Genomic DNA, 10,660 nt, shown 5'->3' on the forward strand with positions numbered 1-10,660 from the left:
ACTCCGGTGGGTGCTGCAAACTCCAAATTGAAGCGCGGGTCAGCAGAGTGGATGCACTAGAAGGCAACTGGCAAGAGCTGAGGGGTAGGGGTGCACGCACGGGAGCGAATCGAGCTGGGTCCCGTGGCGGGTCGAGGCGGCCGGAGTTGGGGAAGAAGGCTCCCTCGGGGCTCTTCCAGTGGCTTGGCGTGGTATTGGTGGTGTGTAGAGGTGGTGTGGGTTCGAGTTTGAGCTCGGGGCCTCTATTTATAGGCGATCTGAGGGGGTGGCCATGAACGGGGTAGCTCCGGCGAGCGATTACGGCGAGGCAGGGGTTGGGCAGGGAGTTGAAGTGGCCAGGCAACATCAGGGAGGTTCACTGGTGCCGTTCCCCCGCTAAACCTCGGTCGGGCATGGCGTAATGCGCCGATCCCCGACGGGGCGGCCGTACGGGCACGGCGGCGGCAGAGAGCGCGCTCCGCGCCTAGCAGTTCACGACGACGGATGGCAGCGTGCACGGGCGAGTGGGTGGCCACGCGGCGGCCTCCGGTGGCTTGGGCGGCGCTGGACGGCGCCGTCCATGCTGCGCCTCTCTCTGGCAGCCGCAAGGCCGCTGCTGCCGTCGCTCACGGGGTGGCGCACCTCCTACTGCTCGTCGCCGACGCCCGCAAACCTCCAGGCGATCGTGCGGCGCAGGGATAAGAAGGAGGGGACAGGGAGCAAGGCGCCACCGCGGTACTGGCGAGATCGACATCGGGCTCTGAAGAAAACGACAGCAGTTCCTGAAACTGTTAACTGAACTTTCTGAACATGACAGAAACAGTGCCCTTCAAGTGCTCGATGAAATGATTTGGCATGAAGAAATTTTTTTCTGGAGCTCGGACTTGGTGAGGTGACCTCTCAATGCATCCAGAGGCTGCCTGAATTTTCTCAGATTTTTAGGAGAAGAATTCAAATGAATTTCATCAAATTTGGCAAATATGGTCCAAACTTGCAGCAAGCACAATTTGAAATATTTGAACTGGAGACCAGTGGATCTTCATGGATCTTGGTTGAGGGTTCTAAGGACTAGCCAGGGAAAAAGGTTTGGAGGCAAAACTCAAAGTAGAAATGGTAGTTCCTTTGAAAACCTCCAAGGATCAAAATAGAAGGCATAAATTATTTTTGATAAGAATTAAATGGAAACAAATATATGGAGAGGTTCAACTTGCTGGATTTGAAGTATAACTTGGCACAAAGATGGGGAATGGCTTTTGGGAGGGGATTTCCACTCATGTCATGGCAAGAGGAGATTTTGAAAAGGGGAGAAGATCACTCCAAATGCCATAGGGCTATTTAAAAGATTTTTCAAAAGAAATCTCCCAAGTGAAAAGCATTTGGTTTTGAGTCCACATAAGAAGGGAAAAACCTCCAAGACCAAAATCAATTCTTGGGTGAATCCAAAACAAAACACTTGTCATAAAAGAAAATATTTTGAGAGGGAGAGTTCTTCAGAAAATTTTAAATAACATCCCTTAAATCAAATAAAAGTTTGAAAAAGCCAAATAAAATTTTTGGGTGTCACAACACCTACCCCCTTAGGAAAAATCTCGTCCCCGAGATTTCTGCTGAACCTCAAATAGATATGGGTACTCTGCCTGAAGAAAATCTTCTCTTTCCCATGTAGCTTCATCCTCGGTGTGATTGCTCCACTGGACCTTGAAGAATTTAGTTGTTTTCTGACGGGTCCTCCTTTCAGACTCTTCCAAGATCTTTACTGGCCGCTCTCTGTAGGTGAGGTCTGGTTGCACATCAATGATTTCATGAGATACATGCTTCTCTGGGTTGTTCACACATTTCCTCAACTGTGAGACGTGAAACACGTCGTGGACGTCTGACAGCTCTTTGGGTAGGTCTAGCTGGTAGGCTACTGTGCCTTTTCGGGCAATTATACAGAAGGGTCCAATAAATCTCGGGGCTAGCTTCCCCTTAATTTTGAACCATTGCAGGCCCCTCATAGGAGACACTCGTAGGTATACGAAATCACCGGGTTCAAAGCTGACCTCACGATGTTTTTGATCGTAATAGCTCTTTTGTCGGCTTTGAGCTGTCTAGAGTCTGTCCCTGATCTGTTTAACTTTCTCCTCGGCCTCATTGAGCATGTCTGGGCCGAAGATACGACTTTCACCTGTCTCTGACCAATTTAGTGGGGTACGACACCTCCGTCCGTACAATGCTTCAAAGGGTGCCATTTGTAAGCTGGCTTGGTAACTGTTGCTGTAAGCAAACTCGGCATATGGCAAACTTTCTTCCCAACTGGATCCATAGGTGAGCACACAGGCTCTTAGCATGTCCTCTAGGATTTGGTTCACGCGTTCCGTCTGTCCATCAGTCTGAGGGTGGTACGCTGTATTGAAAGCTAGTTGCGTGCCCAGAGCTTGTTGCAGGTGATCCCAAAATTTAGAGACAAATTGAGTGCCTCGGTCGGATATTATCGTCTTTGGGACTCCATGCAGACAAACTATACGGGAGAGATAAAGCTTGGCTAGCCTTTGAGTGGAGTAGGTTGTCTTCACGGGAATGAAATGTGCTACTTTGGTTAGCCTATCTGTGATGACCCATATGGCATCATTTCCGCATTGCGATCGAGGTAGTCCGACGATGAAGTCCATTCCAATTTCATCCCATTTCCACTCAGGTATCCTGTTTGGCTGGAGTAGCCCTGCTGGCTTTTGATGCTCGGCTTTAATGCGCTGACATGAATCGCAACAAGCAATAAATGCGGCTATATCCCTTTTTATACCGTGCCACCAAAATCTTTCCTGAATGTCTTTGTACATTTTGGTTCCTCCAGGGTGGATCGAGTATGGAGCGGTGTGGCTTTCGGTTAGGATTTGTTGCTTGAGTTCCTCAATGTTAGGTACGCAAAGTCTGTCCCCGTACCATAATACTCCTTCATTGTCTGTGACGAACTCTGAAGCCTTGCCAAGGCTCATCTTCCTCTTTATACCCTCGATGCTGGGATGTCCATGCTGAGCCTTCTTAATTTGTTCCACTAGGGTGGGTTGTATCTCCAGATTTGATACGGTGCCCTCAGAGACTAACACCATGTTGAGTCTAGCGAACTCCTGCTGAAACTCAGGCCTCAAGTTTTGTGGACTATCGCTGCCCGGGCTGGGGTTCCGACTAAGAGCATCTGCCACTACATTTGCTTTCCCTGGATGGTAGTGAATGCCAACATCATAGTCCTTGACCAATTCCAACCAGCGTCGTTGGCGTAAATTTAGCTCTGGTTGCGTGAAAATATATTTAAGGCTCTTATGGTCCGTATATATTTCACAACGATTTCCCAGTAGAAAGTGCCTCCACTCTTTGAGTACATGGATGACTGCTGCTAGCTCCAAGTCATGAGTAGGATAATTTTCATGCTTCCGTAGTTGCCTGGAAGCATACGCGACAACTTTGCCATCCTGCATCAGTACACATCCGAGGCCCTTCCGGGATGCGTCACAATACACTTCAAAACTCTTGTGTATGTCTGGCACGATCAAAACTGGTGCTGTTGTTAGTTTCTTCTTGAGTTCTTGGAAGCTTTTCTCGCACGCTTCTGTCCATACAAACTTCTTGTCTTTCTTGAGTAACTGTGTCATTGGTTTTGCCACAGTGGAGAATCCTTCAATAAATCTTCTGTAATATCCGGCCATTCCCAGGAAACTTCGCACATCTGTCACGTTGGCCGGTGGTTTCCAGTCAAGTATGGCTTTGACTTTTTCTGGGTCTACGGCCACGCCTTCTTGGGTCAATATATGGCCTAGAAAACCAACTTGTCTTAGCCAAAATTCACACTTGCTAAATTTGGCGTACAATTTATGTTTCCTTAATTCTCCCAAAACAATACTGAGATGCTCAGCATGCTCTTCTGGTGTCCTTGAGTATATCAGAATATCGTCAATAAACACCACAACAAATTTGTCCATAAATTTCATAAACACTTTGTTCATGAGGTGGACGAAATATGCAGGGGCGTTCGTCAGTCCAAACGGCATTACTGTGAACTCATATAATCCGTATCTGGAGGTGAATGCTGTTTTAGGGATATCTTCTGTCCGTACTTTTAATTGATGATATCCCGATCTTAAATCAATTTTTGAGAACACCTTGGCTTGTGCGAGCTGGTCAAACAAATCATTTATCCGTGGCATCGGATATTTGTTTTTGATGGTGACCATATTGAGAGCTCGATAGTCTATACACAATCTCAGTGTCCCATCCTTTTTCTTGGCGAATAATACTGGCGAACCCCAAGGTGAGGAGCTGGCTCGAATAAATCCTTTGTCCAGTAATTCTTTTATTTGCTTCTTCAATTCTACCAATTCTGAGGGTGCCATTCTATAAGGTTTCTTATAGATGGGAGTGGTGCCAGGTGCTAGTTCAATGCTGAACTCTATCTCTCGGTCTGGTGGTATGCCTGGTAGTTCTTCAGGAAATACGTCAGGAAACTCGCACACCACTGGAACTTTTCTCAGTTCTGAAATGTCCACTTTGTTCAATTTTGGTTGCCGTGACCGTGGTCTCTCTTGAGTGGTAACTTTTATTGTCCTGCCGTGATGATGAGTGAGAATCACAGTCCGATTGAAACAATCAATAAATCCCTTGTTGGTGGTCAACCAGTCCATCCCTAAGATGGCATCCAGTCCTTTATTTTCCAACACGATGAGATTAGCTTGAAACTTTAGTCCTTCGAACTCAATGATCACTCCTTGGCAGTAACTCTGAGCGATCTGCTTATTCCCGGGGGACTTGATGATCATAGATTTTTCCAAGGGAAGTATCGGAAAACCATGTTGTAAAACAAAACTCTTCGAAACGAACGAGTGAGAAGCTCCAGAATCAAACAAAACCGTGGCAGGTACTGTGTTGACAGGGAACGTACCGAGCACGATGTCTGGGGCATTCTGCGCTTCATCCCTGGTCACATGGTTCAGGTGACCCTTCCTGTGATTGTTGTTGGGGTTGAAATTGTTGCGCTTGGGGGCTGGATTATTCCCACCATTGTTCGGCTTGGGGGCCGAGTTCCTTGGTTTTGGGCACTGTTTGACATAGTGCCCTTCTTCACCACAAGCATAGCAAGTGACCCCTGGACGGTACGTGAAGTCCTTGTCCCTGGAATGAAACTGTCTGGTTGGCCTTAGATCAGTAGTCATGGATTTTCTTGCTTCAATCCTCTGGACATCAGTCTTGCTTCGGTTGTTGCGAGCAAGAGTCGTCTTGTCCCTCTTCCGCTTACGAATATCTTCCAGACTACGGCGCTCATTCTCCAAGGTAATGGCCTTGTCAACCAGAGTTTTGAAATCTGGGAAAGTGTGTATGACCAGTTGGCATCTTCGTGCTGGCGCCAGGCCGTCCAAGAATTTTTCCATCCTTTTGTTCTCAGTCATATGCTCATCATAGGCATAACGAGATAGCTGGGTAAACTGACTGTTGTATTCCGTCACTGACATGCCTCTTTGCTTGAGGTCATCAAATTCTCTTTTCTTGATTTTTATGATGCTCCTGGGGATGTGTGCCCCACGAAAGCCTTCCTTAAACTCTTCCCAGGTGATGTTGTGTTCACTGGGATGCATGTGTAGGAAGTTTTCCCACCATGCTGCAGCTGCTCCAGTGAGGTAGTGAGGTGCATAAAGCACCTTCTCATGGTCAGAACATTGAGCAATAATCAACTTTCTTTCGATGTCACGAAGCCAATCTTCAGCTTCAAGCGGCCTATCAGTGTGAGCAAACGTTGGAGGGCGTGTCTTCTGCAGTTCAGACAACTTGGAGTGTGGTTGGTATGGCTCACGGTGATTCCCCATATTGATGACGTGATTCATCATTTCTTGGTGTTGCTGTTGGCTTTGTTCGAAAAGGCGGCATACTTGAGATAAGGCTGCTTCGCTGTCCTGTTGACTAGACTGTCCCTGAGTGAAGTTGTTGCTTGTTTGTGTTCCATAAACTTCTTCTGGTTGATTGGGCATGGAACGAGTCCACGGACGAGACATTTTCCACTCTGGGGTATTATTTTGCAAAACTCATGAGAAGAACTGTATGGCACAAGGAAATTCTTGCAAAGGCAAAAATTTAAAAGACCTCAAGATTATTCAAGAAAACATAAACGATTTCGCACGGAGAAGGGCCACTTAGCACATATCTTACACGCGATACGCGAACATACGATACATCACTCAGGATGTGCGCACACACTCCTGACATGTTATTTAGGCTAGCATACTCCTCCGGGACCCTACATGACGCGCACACGAACACTACAAACTAACGTACATATAAAACATATCATACATGCAGACACAACGCGCGGCTACTCGGCGCACTCAGTCGGAGATGGTGAAGATGTCCTTCCCCTTGCCGAGGGTAAGACCCAGCGGTGCAGGAGACTCAACCTCCACCTCCTCCCTAGTAGGCTCCAGGCGCGTAGCACTGCGCTGAGGTGATGGCGCGGGTGCGACAGGCGGCAGCGCGGGTGCGGCAGGCGGTGCAGCTCTGACTGGAGTAGGAGCGATGACTCGGTCGAACTCCTCAGTGGTAGGCAGACGGCAAGCAGTGGCCAAAATGGCCGGTGCATAAGATGTTGAGGACGAGACGAAAGTCAGTGGTGGTGCCATGTGGAGAAGCTCCTTCCTGCTGGCAGGACCGCCCCGAACTAAGTCCATGCGGGCAGCCACAAGATCATCCACGAGGTTGTCGAAAGATTCCTCCAGAGCTTTGAGATACTCCACAATCATCTCGATGGCTTCATCTCGCTCTCCCCTATGGCAGGCGAATGCATAGTGACAAGTATATGGCACATGGCATGGGAGGTAGCGGTAGCGACGAGTCTTCATCGAAGGAAGAATGTCCCGAAGGCGAGCTATCGCCTCACGGGCAGCCATCTGCATGGCATGCCTCTCCGCAGGCATGGCCCTTCCCACAAAACGGAAGTGGCGAGACGCAGAACGTCCTCCCTTGAATTGCACCATGGCCTGGTGCATACACACGTCGTCGCTGAGCTTGTGCTGGTAAAGCGTGAACTCTGGACGAGTCGCTGGCCCGATCGAGAGCTTGGTGATGGAGACGAGGAGTTTGACAAACCCCTCGGGCACATTCGTGAACACCCGAGTCTCGCAGTCGTTGCCAGCCATCTACAAAAGTAGGCAAAAATTCTGAGTAGTCAAATCATAAATTTATGATGACCAACAGAAAATAGCTACATTTGCAAAATGCTGAAAAAGCACTAAAGACGCTAATAACCGATTAGCGATCGCACCTAGTGGCTTCCTACAGTCAGCCTGGCTCTGATACCAAGCTTGTCACGACCGGTTTTCCAATAAAAATATTTATTGAGAGACCGATCCCTTTTACGGACCAGTAGAGAAGAATCCTTCTCACTGGTAGACAATTTCATGATCACAGAAGAAAAACCAGGAGTACTAAATATAATACAAGGTTGAGCAGAGACTGCTCAACAAATTATTAAAACACGCCGATATTACACATAAAGGCGGATAGGGTGGCATAACTACTGACTCACAATAAACGCGGTGGTGGATATATCACAGCGAAGTGGGTGACATGACTCCTGAATCTAACAGCTCTTCGAGCATCGGAGTGAGGCTCGAGGATACTTATTGTGGGTGGCGGAAGCGTATATAATACAAGTGACCAATATCCAGGATCGCACGGGACTGACTGGGACTCCTCTAGGCGTCGGACTCACTATCAAACTCTTCATCCATGAGATCGCCTTCGTCAACATCTGGCCAAATCAACAAGCCAGGTGAGTACTATGAAAGTACTCGCAAGACAGTTCGGACATACGATATAACAAATGTAAACATGATGCATATGAACAGATTAACAAGCGCATCAGACAATGAGATAATAATGCATGGGAAATAAAAGGGAAGTCGGGCGGTAGTCCTCCCGAAATCCCAAAGTAATACTGAGGGCCAATCGAGTGTCTGAATGACTCCTCGAAAGGATACAAATGAAATAACAATGCCGCAGTCGGGCGTCATGGCGACACCACATAAAGGGCTTATAAAGGAAAAATAAATAACAGTGCATGCCACAGTCGGACGTCTGAAGCGACATCACATAAAGGGCTTATATCAAAGGTAAATAGCGGGCGTGCCACAGTCGGACGTCTGAGCGACATCACATAAAGGGCTTATATTGAAAGTAAATGACAAGAGTGCCACAGTCGGACATCTGAGCGACATCACATAAAGGGCTTATATTGAAAGTAAATGACAAGAGTGCCACAGTCGGACGTCTGAGCGACATCACATAAAGGGCTTATATTTCACAACTTAATATTCCAGTAGCTTATGAATTTAATTCATTTCAAGGGAATATTCAGGTACGAGATAAATGAAGGTTGTTCCATCCCCAGGAATAATAATTCAAACGTGTATACCACTCAAGCTTGTTCACCGGGGATTTACCACGAGGATTGACATAGATATGGATATACTGGCCATGGTCCTTGACCATGGACACGATGACTCGGAAGGATTTGACTCTGCAGAGTTTGTACTTTAACCACAGCCAACGGATTTCAGTAGTCACGGGGACTAGTTCCGTTTACGGTGTTTTGGAAGAAACACATCTAACCAGTACACACCCATTCAACATTCCGATGCCAGGAATCACCCTCAGCAACGTTCAAGAAAAACTTTGAGACGGGGAGGCTACAACCTCGCGTAGCATGGGATCAAATTTATATACGCGCGCTCTAAGGGGTGCCCCCCTCTCGGTCCCAACCGGAAACACCCATGCCCCCTGACCGGATGACTGGCTTTAATCCAGGGCCATGGAACCCTCATCCTGGCCCCTCTATTTGGTGTGTACACGGAAAGAGGTTAACAACTTACTAAACCGTATCCTTTGCAGAAAACATGTGGCAGCACGGAAGGGGAAGAACGATAACGTGACTCAGTCCACGTTAACGTCGGAGTTTATCGGATGTCGTAAGGCTGGCATGCTACAACAATACCACCTTACTGCCTTTCATGTCACCACATGACTAGGCCATCTCTCATCAGAGATCACAGTAACTTCGGAACACACGGATAGTTGCCTTACATGTAACGAGATACTCACCGATGCTCATATGTCATGCACAAACCATTCAAGCAAACATGCAAAACACCTATCATATCAAAGGTTCTAACATGCTTGCCTGGTTCGGAGAAGTCGGAGTCTAGCTCGGCGAAGTTCGCGGCTCCGTCACCTCCTCCGGAACCTACAGTATAAAGAAATCGTATACTAACGTGAACATCGACGCGTGCATAAAAATTGTTCCGAAATTTTTCCAAATAAATACTATAAAAAACTAGACAAAAATATAAGACTGACAGAAAAAGAATCAATCAAAAATCATCTTTTATTAACAAGATATAAGGGTTTTAGTCCAGGGACTAATCTGTGATGAAACAGAAAAGATCCAGGGACTTAACTGAGAAACAGAAAACGGTTCGGAAAGAAATGCGCCAGCCGAAAGAGAAAACGCATTCTGCCCGAAGGCGCCATCAGAAAACGGTTCGAGGGAAATAGAAGAGAGGCTGGTGGGGGGGGGGGTCCACACGTCAGGTTTAAAAAACGGCCAACGGAGCTCGCCGGCGCCCAAAGGCTGCGGTGGTCGCCGGCGTTAAACCATGGTGAGGCAGAGAGATCGGAGGGTACCAATAGGTTCAGTGTGTTCTTCCGCGTCGAGGGGTGGTGGACTTGACCGACGGAGAGCACCACGTCGACGGCGACACTTTCTCCGGCGGACGGTGGCTCGGGCGATGGTGGAGAACTTCGGTGGGTGCTGCAAACTCCAAATTGAAGCGCGGGTCAGCAGAGTGGATGCACTAGAAGGCTACTGGCAAGAGCTGAGGGGTAGGGGTGCATGCACGGGAGCGAATCGAGCTGGGTCCCGTGGCAGGTCGAGGCGGCCGGAGTTGGGGAAGAAGGCTCCCTCGGGGCTCTTCCAGTGGCTTGGCGTGGTATTGGTGGTGTGGGTTCGAGTTCGAGCTCGGGGCCTCTATTTATAGGCGATCCGAGGGGGTGGCCGTGAACGGTGTAGCTCCGGCGAGCGATTATGGCGAGGCAGGGGTTGGGCAGGGAGTTTAAGTGGCCAGGAAACATCAGGGAGGTTCACTGGTGCCGTTCCCCCGCTAAACCTCGGTCGGGCTTAGCGTAATGCGCCGATCCCCGACGGGGCGGCCGTACGGGCACGGCGGCGGCAGAGAGCGCGCTCCGCGCCTACCAGTTCACGACGACGGATGGCAGCGTGCACGGGCGAGTGGGTGGCCACGCGGCGGCCTCCGGTGGCTTGGGCGGCGCTGGACGGCACCGTCCACGCTGCGCCTCTCTCTGGCAGCCGCAAAGCCGCTGCTGCCGTCGCTCACGGGGTGGCGCACCTCCTACTGCTCGTCGCCGACGCCCGCAAACGTCCTGGCGATCGTGCGGCGTAGGGATAAGAAGGAGGGGACAGGGAGCAAGGCGCCACCGCGGTACTGGCGAGATCGACATCGGGCTCTGAAGAAAACGACAGCAGTTCCTGAAACTGTTAACTGAACTTTCTGAACATGACAGAAACAGTGCCCTTCAAGTGCTCGACAAAATGATTTGGCATGAAGAAATTTTTTTCTGGAGCTCGGACTTGGTGAGGTGACCTCTC

This window comes from Aegilops tauschii, chromosome 4 (genome assembly GCF_002575655.3).
Source record: "Aegilops tauschii subsp. strangulata cultivar AL8/78 chromosome 4, Aet v6.0, whole genome shotgun sequence".
NCBI lineage: Eukaryota > Viridiplantae > Streptophyta > Magnoliopsida > Poales > Poaceae > Aegilops > Aegilops tauschii.